Below are 20,431 nucleotides of genomic sequence, written 5' to 3' on the forward strand. Positions count from 1 at the left end.
CAAAACTAATTTGCCCTAAACGCATGCGTAGATTAGTTAGGGTTCGTGGCTTCTATATTAGGTGAAGGATACATTGCATACGGAATCACGCACAAATGTTGAGTGGTTTTCCTTATGGTAGAGCTCAACATGTAAGACGCATGCGTTCTAGCATTGTTAGTGTTATACACTATCTTTACACGCAGTATTTTATATATCGTGTCATGTGACTAAGGACGGCAGTTATTTTTCAGGTAGCGCCAATTGTCCCTTTTTATTGCAAAAGTGAAACGTTACTGTGGCTGCGTAGCTTTTAGAATTACAAACAAGTCGGTTCAACAAATATCATCTGCTGTTTTCAATCTACAATAGTGTGCTTGTCAGGGTTCAAATATATTGCTTCTCCTTAGCGACTTGTTTATTTCTTGCCTTAATTGTGTCTGTAAGAGAGACCAAAAAGTTCTCAAGTTAGTGGCTTTAATACTCCGCAAATTGTAAATTTGTAACAAAAGAAACCAGGAAAATGCTCAAATATTGCTGCAGACGCCGTGGCACCTAATGAAAGTTCAAATTAATTTAATCAGTCTTTGAGGAGACTCATTCTATCGGCCAAGTAGCACTGTTTATCTTCAATACTTTTCGTTGAAAAGCTTCTCAGCAAAAATCAATATCGTTGTGTGTTAATTTTGAATTGTTTTATTGTTAACAACAAAGGTGGCAACAGAAAAAGAAAGTGGTATTTCGTGACTATCTAATAATTAAATTAGTTCTTGTTCATCGGTAAAAATTTGCATTTTTAGTAAAACATCGTCTCTGTTCCGTTTCTTCATCACTACATCAGATATTTAACTTTCTTTCATTTATCTCCAAAAAACAAGGACATCTTCCGTATGTTTTGGAGAAAACAGGGGTTTCATATTACATGGCTTTGCGAGGAAAACAAAAGTATCAAGTTACAAAGTTGGCGTGAAGAGCTAAATTGTCACGTTTGCTGCTTCAGCGTATTGTTGAATTTAAAATGAACGAAAATCAACTTAAAGCACCGGTAGTAATTAATTTGTGCGTAATGTTTGGGCCTTGAATGAAAATACAACCTTGAAACATACACACTGCAAAGGGGAAAAGCCGTAGCAGACTACCAAGGTAGACACAAACCGGAAGTGAACCGAGCAGGGGTGAGTACTTATGGGACTACTGTATCAGAGCTATCAATTGCGCTCTGCACTATCTGAGATTGTCTCACTAGTATAGAAGTAGAAGTCTACTCGTGGCAAGTCTATCTGGAGGCGTTCATGCGGGATGTTTTGGTCTATGTAAGCATTAACTTTGAATGGCTACCCTGGAACCGCAAACACTAATGCCTCGTCCACACTTCGCCGAAGAAATTTGAAAAGAGTGTTAATCACTCTGAAAACACATTAAATGTTTTCCGTCCACACTTCGTTGGAGAAATTTGAAAAAGCAACAATCACCGGTCATTTTGGATTTGTGTTTGAGGAAATCGTGACGTCATCGTTTTGGAAAAGCTCCATTTTGAAAATGTTTTCCTTTCACATAAAAAAAAAAAGCCGGCAGTGTTTTCGTTTGACGAGCGCCCGTTTTCGTGGCGAATTAATGTGGACGGAAGACCTAACCGTAGAAATAAAGCTGCTTTTTCAAATTTCTCTGACGTAGTGTGGACGAGGCCTCAGTGTAATTGTTTATCAAGTATTGCAAATCAAACCTGAAGGTCAAAATTGCTAAAATTACGCACTGGTCGGTAAACAGGCACTGAGTATCAGATAAGATCGAAATCTCCGGTGATATCACAAATTGTTCTTGCAGACAGACTAGTTGGTGTTTCCACTGGAATGCTAGCAGGCTTGTACCAAGAGTCTTCGTTCACCTTGACCAGCGGTCGGGAAACGAGCGACCCTGGAGAGATCCGATTTGAAGTCCGAAAATATCAGACTTCCGGTTGAATTGGCCCCTGAGCCTAGCTCATAAACACGTGGCTCATTCGAGTCGCTTGTGTTTTTCCTTAGCGTGCAAGGGCACCTGTTTTTTTTTTTTTTCTGCTCTTGTTTCATGCGAAAAAAGAAAAAAAAAATAACCAAGAGCCAAAAAAACCGGATGCTCTCGCAGACTAGTTTTTCTTCCAATCGTTTTTAGTGCAGAGTGCACTATTGGGATGGTTTAGGGGGCTGCTGTTCGCTAAGACACTAACGCACTAACGCCTGAGGTGTAAACTTTAATGTTTGTTTAATTAATTAATTTCAATTAATCAATTAGCCTTGCGGGAAGGGGGGGAGGGGCTGGGTGCATTAGGTACCCGAGTGCACTACGCAAAACGTGATAACATGGCAAAAATATATATATGGTTTTACAAATCTCATGCTATCCTTGTGGTGCCATTCTCTCAAGAAGAGAAGCAATTTGCTCCAAACGCATGCGCAGATTTGTTAGCGTCAAAGTCGACTATATGTTAGGTGAAAGATACATTTCATAGAATATAAGACGCATGCGTTCTAGCATTGCTAGTGTGATAAACTCCGTTCTCGAGTTCAGATGCACGTTTTTTTTTATTTTTTGTAATGAGTGATATCACATTCTCGTTTTGGCTGGGGATAGCAGTTATATTTCAGGTAGCGTCAGTTCTCTTTTTTTAGTCCAAAGAACGTTACTGTGACTGCGTATCTTCTGGAATCTTCCCTAGTTCTATTCAGGAAATGTCGTCTGCTGTTTTATAACTATTGTGTGTTTGCCAGGGTTGAAATAGAGAATCGGAACATATTGCTTCTCCTTAGCAGCTTGTTTATTTCCTCTTCTATGAAAGAGAACCCAAAGATCATATTCAGCCGAAACTTTCGGACAAAAGAAACTTCGTTATTATTGCCTCAGACTCCGTGGCGCTTACTGAAACCTCCAATTAATTTCATCAGTCGATGAGGTGACTCGCTCACCGATGTGGGATATAATTTCGGTCAAGTAAAGATCTCGACCTTCAGTACTTCTCGTTGAAACGCTCCTCAGTTGTATTACTCAATGGCATTGTGTATTAGTTTGATGTGGTTTTATTGTTTACACCAACTCGGCTGGCAACAGAATTAGATCGCACTATTCCGTGATTCGACGTGACTATTTGATAATTAGATTAATTCTTGTTTATGGTGAAATGAAAATTAATGTTTTGAATAAAACAAAATCGTTCCTCTTCAACTTTTCAGCAGATATTTAACTTTTATATTCCATTTATCTCCAGCAGTAAGTTAAAAAAATACACATCTTTCTTATATTTTCGTGGAAGCAAAGGTATCTTGTTGCATACGTTGGCGAGGAAAACAAAAGCATCAAATTACAAACGTTGGCGTGAAAAGTAATGCTACAAAATGAACGAAACTCAAGATAAAATACCACAATAAATTTAAAACCGTCTTGACAAACGGTAATTGTAAGTTATTTTTGGGCAAAACACAAACATGAAACATACGCACGGCTAAGAATATGTCTTATCAAGTTTTTTGTCCGCTCATATTCTGCAAAGGGAAAAAGGCCTAGGTGACTACCGAGGGAAAGAACAGCAGGGGTGAGGAACTGTGTGACTACTGCATCAGAGATGTAAATTACACTCTGCACTATCTGAGATTTTCTCACTAGTCATTGTTTTTAAAGTCAGTGAAACTTAAGGCTGCAATGGAACTAGATATTCTTCGCTGTGGATACTTCACCATCAGCATACCTACATTGGTTACATGAGCTGGAGGTCTGTTCCTTTCTTTTTGCTTAATTTTCTCTAATTTCCCTCGACAAAGGAAAGTAACCCATGTCTCCTCGTCGTCTTGTTGCAACTTGAAATGAAAATATCGCCTAGACTTTGCATTTCACAGAATTTTTACATCAGAAACTTCCATCGAAAATGTCATGAACGTGTCCTTGTACATGTACGTCCTTATAAGCAGAACCTGAAAATGCCATTTTGCAACAAAACTCAAAACTCGTTTCTGTTTATCTCAGTTGATAAAGGGAGAATGATTAATGTTTTCATTAAGACAGTATTGCCTTGATTTTTCAATATTTCCAATGTTCACTTTTCAACCACATTTACTGCCAACCATTTCTTGGTGAACCAGAAACAAAAATGATAAATGTTTTAATCACATGATCTCTTCCCCCCTTGTCAAATGTAATGGTATGATGGTTTCAGTTGGAATGCCTTCTTATCCAAATGTTACTTTGTTTCCTTGGTACCTTATTAGCGAACACTGAACTACTGCTCGTACTCTAAATATGAAAATCAACCACAATATTCCCTAAACCAGATAATACTTATAACATAATCCAAAAAATATTTTAATTCTTTTGTTCAATTAACGAGTTTGCTTACAGAGCACTTTGATTGTGATGTTGAAGTCACATTCCTTATTGAACCAATTGTCTTTGAAAGCTTTTTCCGCTAGGATTTCGATTGTTTCATCCACTGGTACGTTTGTGAAAAGAGACGAAACATCGTATGACACTAAAATGTCCTGTTCGTCGATTTTCATCTCATGAAGATCACCAACAACTTATATGAAGATAGATTCTTCATATGTTCGTCGATATCAGCGTTGTTGCTGAGGAGCCTCGAGATCTTTTTTGTGTGACCATTCATCAACTGAAGATATTGCTCTTTACGGAGAGTGACGATCGTTCTCAGAATGCAGGCGAAGCGAAGGGGAGGACATTTCTCACGGATCTCATTGTAAACCTCATTGATTTCTTCCAGTTGTCCTTCTTTCAGAAGCTTGCCTTATACCGTGGTCTGGACTTCGCTCTTCCACAGCCAGTTTCACCAATGGAAATACAAGCAACCTTTGAAAAAGCCTTCTGGAAACTAGAGCCGAAACTAAGCGACGAGAACAAAGAATTAGCAGCTGCAACGCTACGTTCTATTGCCCTTACCTACATCAAGAGGAAAGGCCCGACACCACCAAAATCAATGTTGAGAGCGATAGGTCACCTAAAGAAGAGAGACGATATTGTAATTACGCGACCGGATAAAGGCTCGGGAGTCGTGATCTTAGACAAAACAGAGTATGTCAGCCTACTGAAGGAATCATCTGTTAGTGATGAAACTAAATTTATACCCATCAGTCTCGAAAGACCAAAAGCAAAGGGAAGACCTCCGAAGCATTACCACCCACTACTTAAAAAGGAGAAGGAATTGTCCCCCATCGTGCAAAGAATTCTTCCGAAACCCATAGCCGACTCACTGATCCAACAGGGTTCTAGGCTCGCACACCTTTATGGTTTGCCAAAGACCCACAAGAAGAAACTAACGGTCCGTCCAATCCTGTCAGCAACAAGAACCTACAACTACAAGCTTGCTAAGTGGCTTGATGAAAAGCTAAAACCTTTGTCCGTCAACGACCAAACCGTTAACGACATCTCCTCGTTTGCTGGTGATCTTCATGAGATGAAAATCGACGAACAGGACATTTTAGTGTCATACGATGTTTCGTCTCTTTTCGCAAACGTACCAGTAGATGAAACAATCGAAATCCTAGTGGAAAAAGCTTTCAAAGACGATTGGTTCAATAAGGAATATGACCTCAACATAACAAAAACGGACATTATAGAGCTGTTAGAGGTTGCTACGAAAAACCAGCTTTTCCAATTCGAAGGAAATCTGTATGAGCAAGTGGACGGGGTTGCCATGGGCTCTCCCCTCGGGCCACTAATGGCAAATGCGCTTATGTGCAATATTGAAGAAAAATTGGAAAACCAAAACAAGATGCGTGTTTTCTATAAGCGCTATGTCGACGACACCCTCACCAAAATGCCCGATGTTTCATCTGCCTCTGAATTCTTATTAACACTGAATGAAATCCACCCCTTACACAGCTTCACTATGGAACTCGAAGACAACGGCAAGCTTCCCTTTCTTGGAATGGTGATTATCAGAAATGGTCCCCGACTAGATACAAAGGTTTACGTGAAACCGACCGATACTGGGCATTTACCTTTACTGCATTACCAAAGCCATGTTGACGTAAGGTATAAACATTCTCTACTGAAGACAATGTTAAACCGTGCGTTCAAACTCTCCTCGAATTGGCAGTTCTTCCATCAAGAATGTGAACGTCTTAAAATGGTTTTTGCTCGCCTGCATTATCCCAAAACCCTCGTAGAGAACATCGTCAGACATTTTATTGAAATGAAAGTTACTGAGAATGTGTGTTCTAAACAACAAGCATCCGATGAACAAGATGCTCCCATCAGAATTGTCTTACCGTTCAAAGACCGGAAATCGGCGAATGCGGTAAGACACCAACTCGGTGATCTCAGTCGAAAGATTGATGCCGTTGTCCAGCCTGTCTACACAAGTCAGAAGATCAAAGGACAATTCAAACCAAAGGAACATAAACCTCCAGTTGTGAATCAACAAAACGTTGTTTACTATTACAAGTGTGGTCTGTGCGATGCAGACTGTGTCGGCTTCACGAGTCGACACCTACATCAACGTGTGGAGGAACATGAGCGATCAACAATCACGTAAGGGATGAGCAGGGAAAGGATCCAGAGACTATTGGAAGCAATTTCAGGATTTTGAAAAAATGTCAGAGTAAACTCGACTGTTTGAGTTTTGAAATGCTTTTTATTCGTAAACTTCAATCAAAATTGAACAAACAGAGTGACTTGATCCGCGCGAAGCTAGTTACCTAATTATTTTAATTATTTTATTTTTAAATCGTTTCTATCGCCTTAACGTTTTATTACTCATGCCGCAATTTTCTTGTATTGTTTCTATGTAAATATTTTAGGGTTTTAGTCAGTGTCTCATTAGCATTCTTACAATCGATTGTATATATTTAGGCGCATGTAAAACTTTTACTTTTCAACTTGAAAATGACCGTCGAGCGGTGGAAACGTCGTTGCTTTTTAATGTTAACTTTTTTAGTGAAAGATTGTACATTTTACCACAATACCATGCAAACTTTACACAATCCATTAGGCGCAAGGAAAGCCAGATTTTCGCAAATGTTTCCCTTTGCTAAGGAAAACGCTCAGGTTTGTCTGAGATGTTGGAATTTTTTTACGATTTTATGGGCATTATGAAAGGTAGCTGGCGCTAAGAGTTATGGGTAAATGTACCAGTTACCATGTATTTCCACGGGAGATTGGAAGACAGTGTTTACAGTCTTTCGAAACGGTTTAGGTATACCTTATATTAACACATTCCCAGGGTCTTAGCGGCATTGGTCTCATGCATGTAGATTACATCTGATAGCACAGTATTGAGATAACAAGGCCTGTCAAAAATTTCGCTTTAGACACATCCTTAGTGGGGTCTGACCGGGAATGAAGGAGGTGTAACGGAGGGGATATTACGTGGTCAATCCACTGGCCGCTAGCGCTGTTGTGCAAAGAAGCTTGCTTTCAGCCCGGTAATCCCGAAGTCATAACATGGGTTTAAAATATATTATCGACTAATATCGCCTGTTAATTTGCTGGTTTTCATGTGACGTCATCATTTTCCAAACTAAAAAATACCAATCCTTCTGAAGTTTTAGTTTCATCACCTTTAAGACCTTCTAATCACTTGACGTTTTACAAAGTTTTAGCTCGACAGGGTTCTTCATTTTGAGATAGAGCACGTTTGAATTTCTAAGTTTATTCGTTGCGTGACATCACAGTGGCGGCCCGAGAAAGCTCTTGCGTAGGTCAAAAGAGGAGATATCGCTCAAGTTTTTGCTAACTGTACAGTTCTTTGCACTAGAAGGAGCATTAATTTCAATGTAACGGAGCTCTAGAGTATTAAGAGTAAATGCCTATAAAAATGGACTTAAATCGCCTATCAATGGCACAAGTCGAAAAATTGATTTCGCTTGTATTTTGTCCATAGATAGGTCCTAGTAAGAATAGAAACGGACCATAGTTAGTTTCTGCTAATACAGCTTTCTTTGGTAGAAATACGCCAGAAACGATTTCGACCCGATTGGGCTCAAAATCTACTTCCGGTTTTGCTGAATTTTCCGAATGTTTGATTGCTTCGCGCTCCGCGGAACAGCTACTTGAGAATCTTTCAATGGATTTTATATTCAGTTCAGGTCTTCGTGGTATGACTGAGCGAAAAATAAAATAAATCAAGGTTAGTTTTGAGCCCGAAAAGAGATCAAACTGACACGCAGAATTTTACAGTGTGTCGCAAGAGAATTATTGCGTGAAAACATCGCCATATTTTTCTATGGGCTATAACTTTAAATACCATGAAAACACTTTCTACGGGTTAAATATACACCCACCTGTTAGGCTATCAAAAAACATCTCTGGGCAAATGATTTCAAGTCGCCCGCCTTGGCCTGTGTTTCTCATAGATTTTGCCCAAAATCCGGCGTTGGAATGTAAACAATTGCGTGACGCGGATAGCAACTCTCGAGTAAAATATTCGTTTCCAGCAATCCGATGAAAGCAATTTTTGAAACGTTGTGTAGATAAAATAATGGAAAATGTTTTTTTTTTTGTTTTCTTTTTTTGTTTAAGTTAGTATAAGTATGTATGTTTTTTCATTTGTATTGCAACACCCACGACATCCCTGATAAAGAATGTTTCTACAGTACTCCGGGAAATGATTTTAATACTTATTTATTTTATTGAATCACTGATAACTTACAATATAGTGGCAGTTTTAGAGATACACTTAACCAATCCTCTATGGTTTATGGCAATTGAATCATTGACTGACAAATAAAGTCAAGTGGAAATACCATAATTTCTATAAACTACTAACTGCGTGATGGCATCTCCGCTCTTCTAGCTGTGTAGAAAATTTGTACCTACACAATATGCTTAAACTCAGCTCGAAAACCCGGAATTTCTTGAATTGAATTAGCCCAGGAAGAAACTGCGTTTAAGTTTCGATCATACTGGGAAAAAATCCATCTTTTCTACTTTGGTTGTTTGATCAATTAACTGAAATTTGCAGATCATAACACTGGTAGACAAATAAACATTACAGTGGTCGATCTAGGACTAGGTTTACACTAAAGGAGTTTTTTTGGATTCGTAAAAGTTCCCGGATTCATCAATTTTAGAGCATTCGGATTAGTAGGGGTTTACAGTGAAAGGATATTCGGATTCTTAACCGTTTACACACGACGATAATTCCGGGAACATTCATGATGGAATGGTTAACAAGCAGTTTGTTGCCTCGACAACGAGAAACAAAATGCCTCCGAAAATAAGGCTAGGGGTAGGTTGAGACAGTCTGAAGTTTTCTTTCAACTCGCTGACCACGGTACTGTTGTCCCTCATGTCAGGTCCCTCCAGGTATTTATTCTGGTCTTTTCTTAATATCGAGAACCGTCGAGGTTTTCGATCGTGCCATCGTCGTCATCTGCGCAGTAAAGTATAAATTGGGTTTCTGAGGAGTATGGCATTACCCATTATAAAAGTGATTACCTACACCTGAAACAGCACGAGGTGATCACCCAGCGACCGCCATCAAATGGCCATCAGTGTGCCTACGACTCGACTACGACTGGATCATGTAATCCGCCATTTTCGTTCCACCGCAAACTCAAAAGATCACAGGCGGAAAAATATCCGGATTCGAGAGAAAATCGTTTACACGACAAAACTCTCCAGATTCAAAAGTTTTCGGATTCAAAGTTCCCACTTTAAATTCCGGATTCAAAATCTCCGGAGAAACGACCAAACCGGGGAGTTTTTATTTCGGATTCGTCCACTTTTGTGTAAACGGCAAAATCAATCCGGCACTAAAACGTTCCGAATTCATCACGAATCCGGAACAATTTCCTCTAGTGTAAACCTACAATCCTGGCCATAAGTTGTTGGGACACCTCCCCCTTTTGCGCGCTAAAACCCTCGATTTCAACTAGGTCCTTAACGTTTTAGAACAAAAGATGAATAGAAGCAAGTACAATTGACCCCCTCCCCCCTAGCAATGTTTGATGAAAACGAAGCTATTCTAAAGACTAGATCGGATGTGGGAAAAAAGGAAAAAGGGACAATAGAAAGTGGTTAGACAGTTGTGTTGGAACCAAACGCGATTGCTGAAAAATCGCTATTATTGGAATAAGACGTGAATATCTATCCTCTCGTCTCTTTAGTTCGAGAATACTGTTCTAGGAGGCGAACAATTCTTGAAAAGTGGCTATTCTGAAGCTATAGACCTCTTTAGACTGTTACGTCATAGGGTGAACACGTGACTTACATCGGGTAAACAAACATTCGTGTTTGCAAAGGAATTGCAGCGAGAGAACGCGGAGTTAAAATACGTTCTCTTCTTTCGACGTAATTTCGCTTGTTTTCGTTCAAAATGGTGCACTACTGTTGTGCTTATGATTGCTACAACAACTCAACTATGGAAGAGCTATCTTGGCATGGATTCCCAGAGGACAAGAAATTCCTCAAGGTGAACACATGTAGCCTGATCGCTCGATCGCGTAAATTTGTGTTATATGTGGACCTGTAATTTAATCTGTTTACCTTGTAGGTTTGGATCTCTAGGATAAAAAGGGACACGAAGAAAGATTTTGCGGTCACGAAATATTCAAAACTTTGTTCAGTTCACTTCCGAGAGGAAGATTTCGTAAACCCTCACGCTAATAAAAGGCATCTGAGAGCCGGCGCCTGTCCATCAATTTTTAGCTGGACTAAACAAACACCTGAGCGATCATTACCAGAAAAACGAAGAAAGATCGAGGAGGTGAATCTTTTGCTAGAATCGGAATTAACGGAAACGGCATCCGAGGGTGAAGGAGAATACGACGAAACTGGTAGGGAGAACTTTGTCTCGCGTTCCATTCAATCAAACATTGAGAGCATAGGTTCTCGGTGAGTGTTTTGAGAGATCTAGTGCACAGAAGAGGTAATGAAAAGAAATATTTTAGCCATTTAACTGGGTTTTCCAGTTATGAAAAGTTTCGAAGGGTACTTGAGTTTGTTCTCCCAGGTGGTCATCGAAAGCACATCACATACTGGAACACGAAGGCGAGCAAAGAGCGCAAAATTGATACGTCGTTGTTATTCGACTCTGATCAAGAATCACAAAGGGATGATGATGGGAGCTCGGAACCAGAAGCTGATCATGGTTCTTCAAGAGATCATGTTCTATCTGTGGAAGACGAGTTTTTACTAGTTATGATGAAGCTTCGTCTAGGCCTAACCAATCTTGACTTAGCAATGAGATTTAATGTCGCAGAAGCAACAATATCAAATACATTTATTACATGGTTAAATCTGTTGTTTATACAACTTGGCACCCTGAAGATCTGGCCTCACAGGAACGTCATCCTAGAAAACATGCCCAAAAAGTTCAAGGAAGATTATCCCAATAACATTATTATAATTGCTGCACTGAATTAAAAATTCAGTGTCCATCCTCCCTTGTTATTCAGTCCCAGAGTTATTCAAACTATAAACCTACAAATACATTGAAATCCCTGGTAGGAGTCGATTCCATGGGAGACTTTATGTTTGTCTCCCAGCTATACACAGGGTCCATATCCGACAAACAGATAGTTTTTAGGAGCGGATTTCTCGATTTACTGTCAAGAAAAAAGGAAGTATCAGAAATCTTGGAAGGTGACAGCATAATGGCTGACAAGGGGTTTGCATAGGAGGAGACTTACAGAAAATCGGACTTCAACTTAACATTCCTCCATTTTTAAAAGAAAAACCTCAATTTAATGAAAATGAAGTCATAAGAACACAAACAATAGCTAAACACAGGATTCATGTTGAAAGAGCTATTGGGAAGGTCAGGCGTTTTCTTATTTTCAACAGTAGACTCCCAATCAGCTCACTGGGAACCATAAATCAACTTTGGACAGTGTGCTGTTTGCTCTCAAACTTTATGGATGCTATTTTAGCTGAAGAAGTCAAAGACTAACTTAAACATAGGCACGCAAGGCGTGCAAGAGTTATTTTTTTGTGAACTATAAGTCTCGGAGATAGGAGTATTCATGGAACTGTTTACAGTAATGATTTGGTTGATTTGACAAGTTTTTTTGGTTGCGATGTACAGCAAGAAAGAAACTGGGAGTTTATGATGTACATACGATGTTACATCGGTAATGGTAAGATAACTAAATAGTAAGCCCTAAAATGTTTGACTGAACAAACTACAGTAATCTGACACGTCTCCAGATTAATGTAGACACCATGTTATTTTCTAACAGGCAATTTTATTCGTTCTTTGATTCAACCCACACTGTGATTGGTCTGACACGCGCACATGCATAACTCCCTCACTCACCGATCACGTAGCCCTTCCCCCGGGGGGGGGGGGGACTTCCTTATATGGGCTATATAGGTCTGTGCGGCCCCAAAGGGTATGGTTTTTCAGCCGTTTTGGTCATAAATAGGGTATCGATTTTAGCTCATTTTGGTCATTTTGGTCATAAATAGGGTACGGTTTTTGCACTCTAGCCTTGATATGGGTATGCTTTAAGAAGAAGCCACTTTTTCATCATTATCGAAAAGAAAATCAACAAAAGCCCTTCACAAATTTATATGTTTACGGTAATTTAACATTGGTTTGAACTAGGGAGCTAATTATAACGCAGGTCTGAAACAGGGTTTTGATTTGAGGGTCAGGTCGTAAATAGGGTTTCGAATTTTTGGTCAGGTCATAAATAGGGTAAGGAATATCGCAGATTTTGGTCATAAATAGGGTAAGGGTTTTGGGAAGCGGCCCGCACACCCCCAACCAATTTTTCTGGGAGTACCCCCTTCGGGAGCCCTTCCAGCCCCCAAGAGGAATTTTTGCTCAAAAATACTCAAGTTAAGAGAACTTTTCGCATTTTATACGAGTCGTAAGTTTACCCTTTTTACACAACACAACGTAACAACACTACTTCACCGAAAATTGAAAGAAAGAGAAAAAACCTCTCTGATTTAATTAAATTGCACCTTAACTTGGTGCCACACAGTCTTCAAAGAACATTTGAACAGTTTTCATACTTTTTACCTTTAAAAATATCGGACTGAAAAGAATGTCATAAAATGCCCATCAAATAAAAATATTAAACTGCTACTGCAGAGACGTAAAAACACCCTAGAAATGAAAGCTTCTTTTTTGTTTAATATCCTGGGAACAATAGCCGATAACTTGTAAGCTCTAATTGAATTTACTCCCACATGAAAAACAACAGTGTCGAGTTACCATTTGTAACTAAAAATAGCAAACATCTCATGGGAACAAATGGTGACGATTCGACAGCTCTAATTGAATTTACTACCTTGTGAAAAACAAGAGTGTCAAATTACCCATTGTAACTAAAAAATTAAACTATCTCGTTATATTTGCATGCAATAAGAACAAAACAATCGTTACCTGCACTTACTATCGTAAACGTTAGAACTGCTTCAAACCTAAATAGTCTCGTCTCCTCTAAAACATGTCCTAAGAACTAGAACCGACGATTCGTGACCTCTAATTGAATTAACTCCTTGTGAAAAACAAAAGTATCAAGTTACCCTTTGTAATTAAAAATAAAAATATCTCGTGCCATTTGCCTACTACCCATGAACTGCTTCAAAACTCAAGACTCATCTCTTTCATAACTAGCCACCATTACACTGAAAATTATGCACTCTAAAACAACCGAATGTACGTATGTAACTGTCACACTCCCCTCCAAACCGGACTAAAAATCACAAACCGGCAACATACACGTCACTCTTTATTTTTCAATTACCAAAGTCCATGTGTTTATACATACCTTGTGTTTCTCACGTACCATTTACCTTTACAAGAAGAAATTTGATTGGCTGTTCATAGTAGATCCAATCTGATTGGTGTGACATACATACATCTCTCACTCACTCACTCACTCACTCACTCACTCACCCATTGACCCGTCCATAACATACCCGACGCGCCGACTAAGAGGTATTTTTTTTACAAAAAAATAACTCAAAAATCAAGATCTACTTGCAAAGCAAAACAGTGACAGAAACGTGAGATACATTAAATACCCTGTACCTAATGCTACCAGGGAAAGTTAAGTAATGCACTTGTTTGCAACAATAACAAATACCCTTGTTTTCCTTGCTTTTCCATTCAAAGGAGCCTCAATTGGTGCATTAATGTTGATGCAGTATTAACAGTTACTACTCCCAATGGGCTACACTGTAGGTGTGGCAAAGTGACTGTTCACATGGATTAACAGATGTTGCCCTCTCTTTGCTCAAGAATAGAATGGAATGCTTAAAATAAAACATGGTTAATTTAGGTAACAGTGTATTGTTCCAATAGGTAGGATCAAAGTTAATACGTTGTACAAAAAGACTACGTGATCCTGATAGATATATTACAAAGTCACACCAAGGTAAGCCACTAAGGGCAAGTTGTCCCTGGATTTGTGCATAATAACCCTGTTTATCATCAGTTCTAAGCTTTGGGACTCCATCAACCATACTGCAGGGGAAGTTTCTATCCTCGCATGCTGCTTCCATGGTGTGATTCCTCCAAGTGTAGGGACACTTGATTTCTAGTAATCCGAAGGGATGGTCAGAAGTTGGGTCAAACACCTTACCATCTGGGGTAGCACCAAGGTAGGGGTGGGTGGGGTTAACAACAAGACCACTGTCATATACTGTAAAGTTCTTATCCAAGTGTTTCTGCATTTTTCTTGCATAGTGAGATCTAACTACTTTTTCATTTTGTTTTCCATGACGAATTGATGCTACATTTGAAAGATCCTTTGCTTCAAAAATACTTTTAAGAAATGGCTCTGTAGGCTCTTTTTTTTCTATGAAGTACTTTCCCAAAATTTGAAGCCGTTAGTCGAAGTTTATGTTCTTCAAACCATGTGGGCTCCTGAGCTTGACTAACAGTGTTGATCTGAAGGTCCCAAGCTCGTTCATTGTTTATGCTAATGCTTTGCAAAATTGGATCCCACTTTGTATGTGTAAAGCTACTAGGAGGAATAAATGGCTGACTGCATGCACTAGAAATTGGAATCTTGGGAAAAACCAAAACCCCTGTGGTTGCTGATCCCTTGGAAGTGTTACACAATTGTTTGGTTTATAAAAAGCAAAGGTTGTATTGGTTTCCTTTAAATCAGTTAGTTGATACCCTAAAGTTGAACCAAGAGGGACATTCCCAAAAACAGTATGTGTAGCTGTTGAACATTCCTGATCACTGATCAGGTATGAAAAAGGGGAATATTTTTCTACGTTTGAAAGGTAATGACACATTTCCATCACATCTTGCTGCTTCCACCCATTTAACTTGAGATGTTTACCCCTTGCATCATAAAGTTTACAAGTTACTGGAGCCAGTTTTCGCTTGCCACCTTGGTCAGACGAGGCTTTGACAAAGGTACATTTCATTACTGGTTCTGGTTCAATACTGGCACCTCGTGGCTTGTGCCACTGCTGCGGCACACTTGTACAAGTTTGATCTGCTGGGATCTCCGTGATCCCCAACATACTCCAATGATTTAGCAGGTACAACAAGGCAAAAACATGGTTACAGTGGCCTCCAACCCTGCAATTAAGTTATTTGTATTTTGTCACATTGCAACTCATCAATACAGTACATTTATATACACATGGAAATATGACTAAAATTTAACTCTCTATTAGTAATTGCACACTGTAAACAATGCAAAACTATAGATTTCCATACGTTATTGAAACGTGATTGTATATGTTGCAGGTTAAATTGGTTCTCGGGTTACATCTGTTTCCAACCTAAGCTGATTTGTTTCAACCTGAACATAATTTATAAACAATTTATTGGACTTCAAAATAATTCAGATTATTGCTAAAATTGTTATCTACAGGTTAAAGCAGATTAATGTAGGTTGGAAACAGATTTTACCAAAAAAAAAACATTTCACCTGCTAACATGCACACTGACCGTTGGATTTAATGAAAGCATAATTAGAGCTTTCAAAATCTGGATAAAATTTAATGAAAATTTTACCGCGTCCAAAACAAAACACAAATCTTTGTATTTTTGATTAAAAAAATTACGGCAGGTTCAAAAAGCCCAGTTAACTATCGTCGGTTTTAAATCGACGAAACACTTTTCGGCTTAGTATTCGATGTGTACGCGTGACCTGTAATCCTGACCTGTGGAATGTGACCTAAAGTCACGGCCTACACCAGCGTGATAATTATATTGTAATTGTGGTGGAACTTCGAGTTATATTTACCCCGCTTTGCATGAGCATTCTGCTTCTTCCACATTTCCTTTATCTTCTCTGTCTGCAGCAATCTTCAATTTTACGGTATGAGGAGCTTCGCTCTTCTTCTGGCTTCGGAAACAACGGCCTTTGACATAACAGGTCCTCGATCGACTGTCTTCTTCTTTCACGAATACATCATGAATGTAATTTTCTGTGAAGAATTTATAACCTTTTTCTCCAATTTCTTTTTTTCCACATCCTTTTAGATGATTTACTATTGTAATCGCGGACACTTTAGCGAGATTTCGCAACGATTTTGTCCACGCTACAACAGAAAGTTCATTAGCGCCCGCCATCTTGAATGTTTTGTTTACCCAATGTAGAGCACGTGACCGCGAAGCTAAAGAGGTCCATTGTCAAGGATTTTTTTTCTTCAAGATTTTATCAACATTGACAGGGGGAGAGGGGTAGGCGGGCTTGCGCGGTTTTGGTCTTAACAGAGGCTGCCTGTGAAGTCAACTGCCGTAACTGTCCCAACACTTTTGACCAGGATTGCAGTCTTAAATGAACAGCGAACATCCATCTTGTTTTGTTAGCGGAAGTCGGTCACGGAAGAGCGAATTTCAATGAAATATATATATAATTTGATTAAGCAATTAGCCAAAAATAGGTTGGCCGCCAAAACAGTTTAGGGTTTAGCCTAACTCTAACCTTAAGTTTTAATACTGAAGAAAAAAAAGAAAAAAAAGCATTGAGTATTTCAGTTGTTTGAAACAGAAACATTCGCGCACAATGAACTATATGTATAGTACGTGCGTAACATGGAAAGCAATCCGTCCAGCACAGTAATTGTTCAAATTAACAGCTTACCGAGACACTCGCACTGTCGATGCCTCTTATTTATGATTTAAACTTTTATGATTTGTTTACTTTACTTTTTCTGACTTTTTAGCCGGAGAAAAGGCACTAAATGTGTTGGTACAAATAAAAAGGTTTAACCGAAAATCGATCCGTCGAAATCAACAAATACAAATTTAATCACTGTAGCGTTCCTTCAGATCACGTAAGGCTACAAACCAACAATATCAACTTGTCATCACGCTTAACAAATGAACTTAGAACGATTTTCTTTCTAGAACTCGCTCTTGTAATTAAACTGATCAAAGAAAGAACGACAGCTTAAAACGACATAGCAGTAACACCCAAACTCCAAGTAAATTGCTTTTAATTGGCGTTTTTAATTAACGAAATTTCCGAAGCGATGACTTTCAAAATATTAAAGTTAAAAGTGGTCCATTATGTTTTTCTTTTTTCACCCAAATGTTCTAAGATAGCCATCTGCGGTTTGTTGGAAACGAATTATGTATTCACGGTGGACGCCCGCGTCACGCAATTGTTTACATTCTCACGGCGGTTCAGGGAAAAATTCGTGAGAAGCACAGGCCAACGCGGGCGACTTAAAACCATTTGCCCAGAGATATTTTTTGATTTTCAAACAGGTGGGTGTACAGTTAACCCGTAGAAAGTGCTTTTATGGCATTTAAAGTTATAGCCCATAGAAAAATATGGCGATATTTTAGTACTATAATTCGTTTGCAGCACATCGTAATATTTTGCGTTTCTGTTCGATCTCGTTTCGGGCTCAAACGAAACCTCGATTTATTTTATTTTTCACTCAGTCATACCATGAAGACCTGAGCTGAATGTAAAGACCATTGAGAGATTCTTAAGTAGCTGCTGTGCGACGCGCAAAGCAACCAAATTTTCAGAAAATTTAGCATAACAGGAAGTAGATTTTGAGCTCAATCGGGGCAAAATAGTTTTTCGCAAATTTCTCCCCAAAAAAGCTGCATTAGCAGAAACTAACTATGGTCCGTTTGTTTACTAGCTAGGGCCAATCTATGGGCAAAAAATGAGCAAAATCGATTTTTCGACTTGTGCCGTTGTTTGGTCCATAGTTATGGGCACTGGCTCTTAATATTCTTTAGTTTCCTTTTTTTCCCATTCTTTCATTCTTCAATCTTGAATGGAGCGTATGCACATGACGTCAGTGGTGTTCCAAAACCATGAAACAGCGGCCATGTTGGTGTACCAAACCAATCCTGTGGGAGTTCAACTCTTTTCTTATGTAAACACTTGCTTTGATTCCAATAAATTTGCATGAATGCAGGACACGTGAGTGCATACGCTCTATATAGTCTACACATATTCTTAAGCATCGATCGTTATCTGCGAATAGCATGGAGTTATTTACAGACAAAATGCAGTCCACTTAGATTTGCATGAACATGGCTTACCTTTTCGATACCGCGAATGTTGAATGCAATCTATGTATGACCATGAATATGTCGACTTTCTTCGAGTTAATCGCTTAGGAGAAGAGTTGAAATGGTTAATACGATGTTAACCAGCTAGTCTCTACCTTTCAGAATTGAGTATACAAATATTTAGGCTAACAAATATTAGGAAGACTGCGATTCTCTCTTCCACCAGAACTTAGTCAATAGAGGTAATGGCTGTGAAGCCCGACTAAGTTCTTTGTTGTATGTTCTGTTCCCTTGACTCTGTGTAAAACGCAATAGATTTTGTGACCGGGAAACTGACGGCTACTTAATTCGTGCATAATGTCTGAGCACAAAGCAAAAGATTGTGCACGGTCATGGAAATCTTGGTATCTTTGTTTGCTACTGTGAAGTTTTTCGGGCTTTAAAACCATTCACCTCTATAAACTTTGATTTGATTGAATATTGAATACTTCGATTATTCAAATGGAGCGTAGTCATCGTTTAACAGAGTAAATTGCAGAAATCCATACAAGACAAAAGGCGATTAGTACGATGTACAATGAAGAGCCTGGTGAAATTATTCGACGCCGAGAAGGGTTCCCTTTAGTTTCTCGGAAATGAGACAATACGCCACTGGACATAACTTGAGCTTCAATTGAGGTTCACCACAGTTATTGCAGAAGAGAAAAAAAAACAATTGAGGTTTAAGTATCAAACAAAGGGGAATAAAGACTCTAGATTTTATAATTACTTTTATCACATTGACAAACAAAACCGTGTGATTCTCTCGCAACTGATTCACAATATAATTTATATTTTGTTGATTTCAAGCGTGGTCATATGTAATATACTCAAATATCTAGTCACACAGAGTGATCCTTTAATTATGAAATTGTAATATATATTTTATGTAATAATATGTATAAATAGTTTATAAATATACTTAAAAATACATTTTTAACCGCGCGGCCATGGGCCGAGCGCGGTTCTAGGTTTACCCGTGGTTTATTATTTTTTTTTTTTTGTCGGTGACCAGACGCAGACCTCCGCTCGGCCAAACTTTGAGTCACGCAACGTGTGATGTTTTTCCGCCAGAAGCTGTTAAAACATAAATACACGGGCAATTTTACGGATATTCTTTTCTTTTTTGTGGGTAAAATATATTTTCTTTTCGTTTTATCAAAGCGTTGGATTTAAAGGGAATAATAAATACGGTGAAAAAAGGTATTACGTCAGCCATGGAATGCGCTGACGTTACAGCTTTCGCTTTCCGCTACGTGACAAATAAGATCGTGTTTACTTTGCAAGTTTATTTCGGCAGAAGCGACGGTCATTAATTTATTTGTAACTTTGCGAGTATTTCTTGTGGTTTTAGGCAAATGAAGTAAATCCTTTGACTGTTTCATCGCAGCGAGTTCATAGATCGGAAGGAAAATTAAATATTTGCAAGCCAAGCAAAGAACATGTCAGAACGTGCAAAGATTACGTCATTGATAGGGAAATAACCACCGTACTAAAGATAGCCGTAGATAACGCAATTCTTGAATTATGTGACTCGTGTGACTTCTTTGCTAACCCTTAACTCAAGGGAAAAAAACAATTAAATTTAATCGTGACTTTAAAGAAAGAAAACGGTTTGTAATAGTGTTCGTATCTTCATGCCCATACATATCCCGAAGAAAGTTCCAGATTAAGACTATTACGTCATCGGAGATGTCACAACGGCTACGACTGATGGTGCGATAATAGAGTTTGTGTTGATCAAGTGCTGTGATGTCTACAGTAATCAATGAATCATCAAAGATTGCTTTGGAATATGCACTGCGTTGCGACTGTAGTACTAAGAAAACAGTTAAATTTTAAAAGCGCGGTTATAAGATCTAACAGATCTTCTTGTTTAATATAAATTCATTCCGACCAGTAAGCAGTTCAGCATTATATATTGTATCTTTGATACTTTAGTCTCGAATATTCTTTTCACTTAAGCAAATTAGATTTTTATTTTATGCATATAGTTTCGGGGAAAATAACAACCTTCAA

At 38.7% G+C, this 20,431-nt stretch overlaps 4 pseudogenes across 1 annotated transcript; 2 read left to right on the plus strand and 2 right to left on the minus strand.

Annotated features, from left to right (window-relative positions):
* LOC110052330 (uncharacterized) overlaps positions 1 to 4,502 on the minus strand; it is a 17,167-nt pseudogene extending 12,665 nt beyond the window's left edge.
* Positions 4,503 to 5,413: 911 nt separating this feature from the next.
* Positions 5,414 to 6,663, plus strand: LOC149110906 (uncharacterized; annotated as a pseudogene).
* A 3,502-nt stretch (positions 6,664 to 10,165) lies between these two features.
* On the plus strand, positions 10,166 to 11,854 carry LOC149110907 (uncharacterized; annotated as a pseudogene).
* A 1,782-nt stretch (positions 11,855 to 13,636) lies between these two features.
* Positions 13,637 to 16,848, minus strand: LOC149110908 (uncharacterized; annotated as a pseudogene). The gene is made up of 2 exons (XR_016208145.1): positions 16,134 to 16,848; positions 13,637 to 15,460 (listed from the first exon to the last, which is right to left on the minus strand). The product of XR_016208145.1 is annotated as an uncharacterized LOC149110908 (transcript).
* Positions 16,849 to 20,431: the final 3,583 nt, after the last annotated feature.

Source organism: Orbicella faveolata, unplaced genomic scaffold (genome assembly GCF_042242905.1).
Source record: "Orbicella faveolata isolate gen_17 unplaced genomic scaffold, um_ofav_v1 contig_24, whole genome shotgun sequence".
NCBI classification, from domain to species: Eukaryota; Metazoa; Cnidaria; class Anthozoa; order Scleractinia; family Merulinidae; genus Orbicella; species Orbicella faveolata.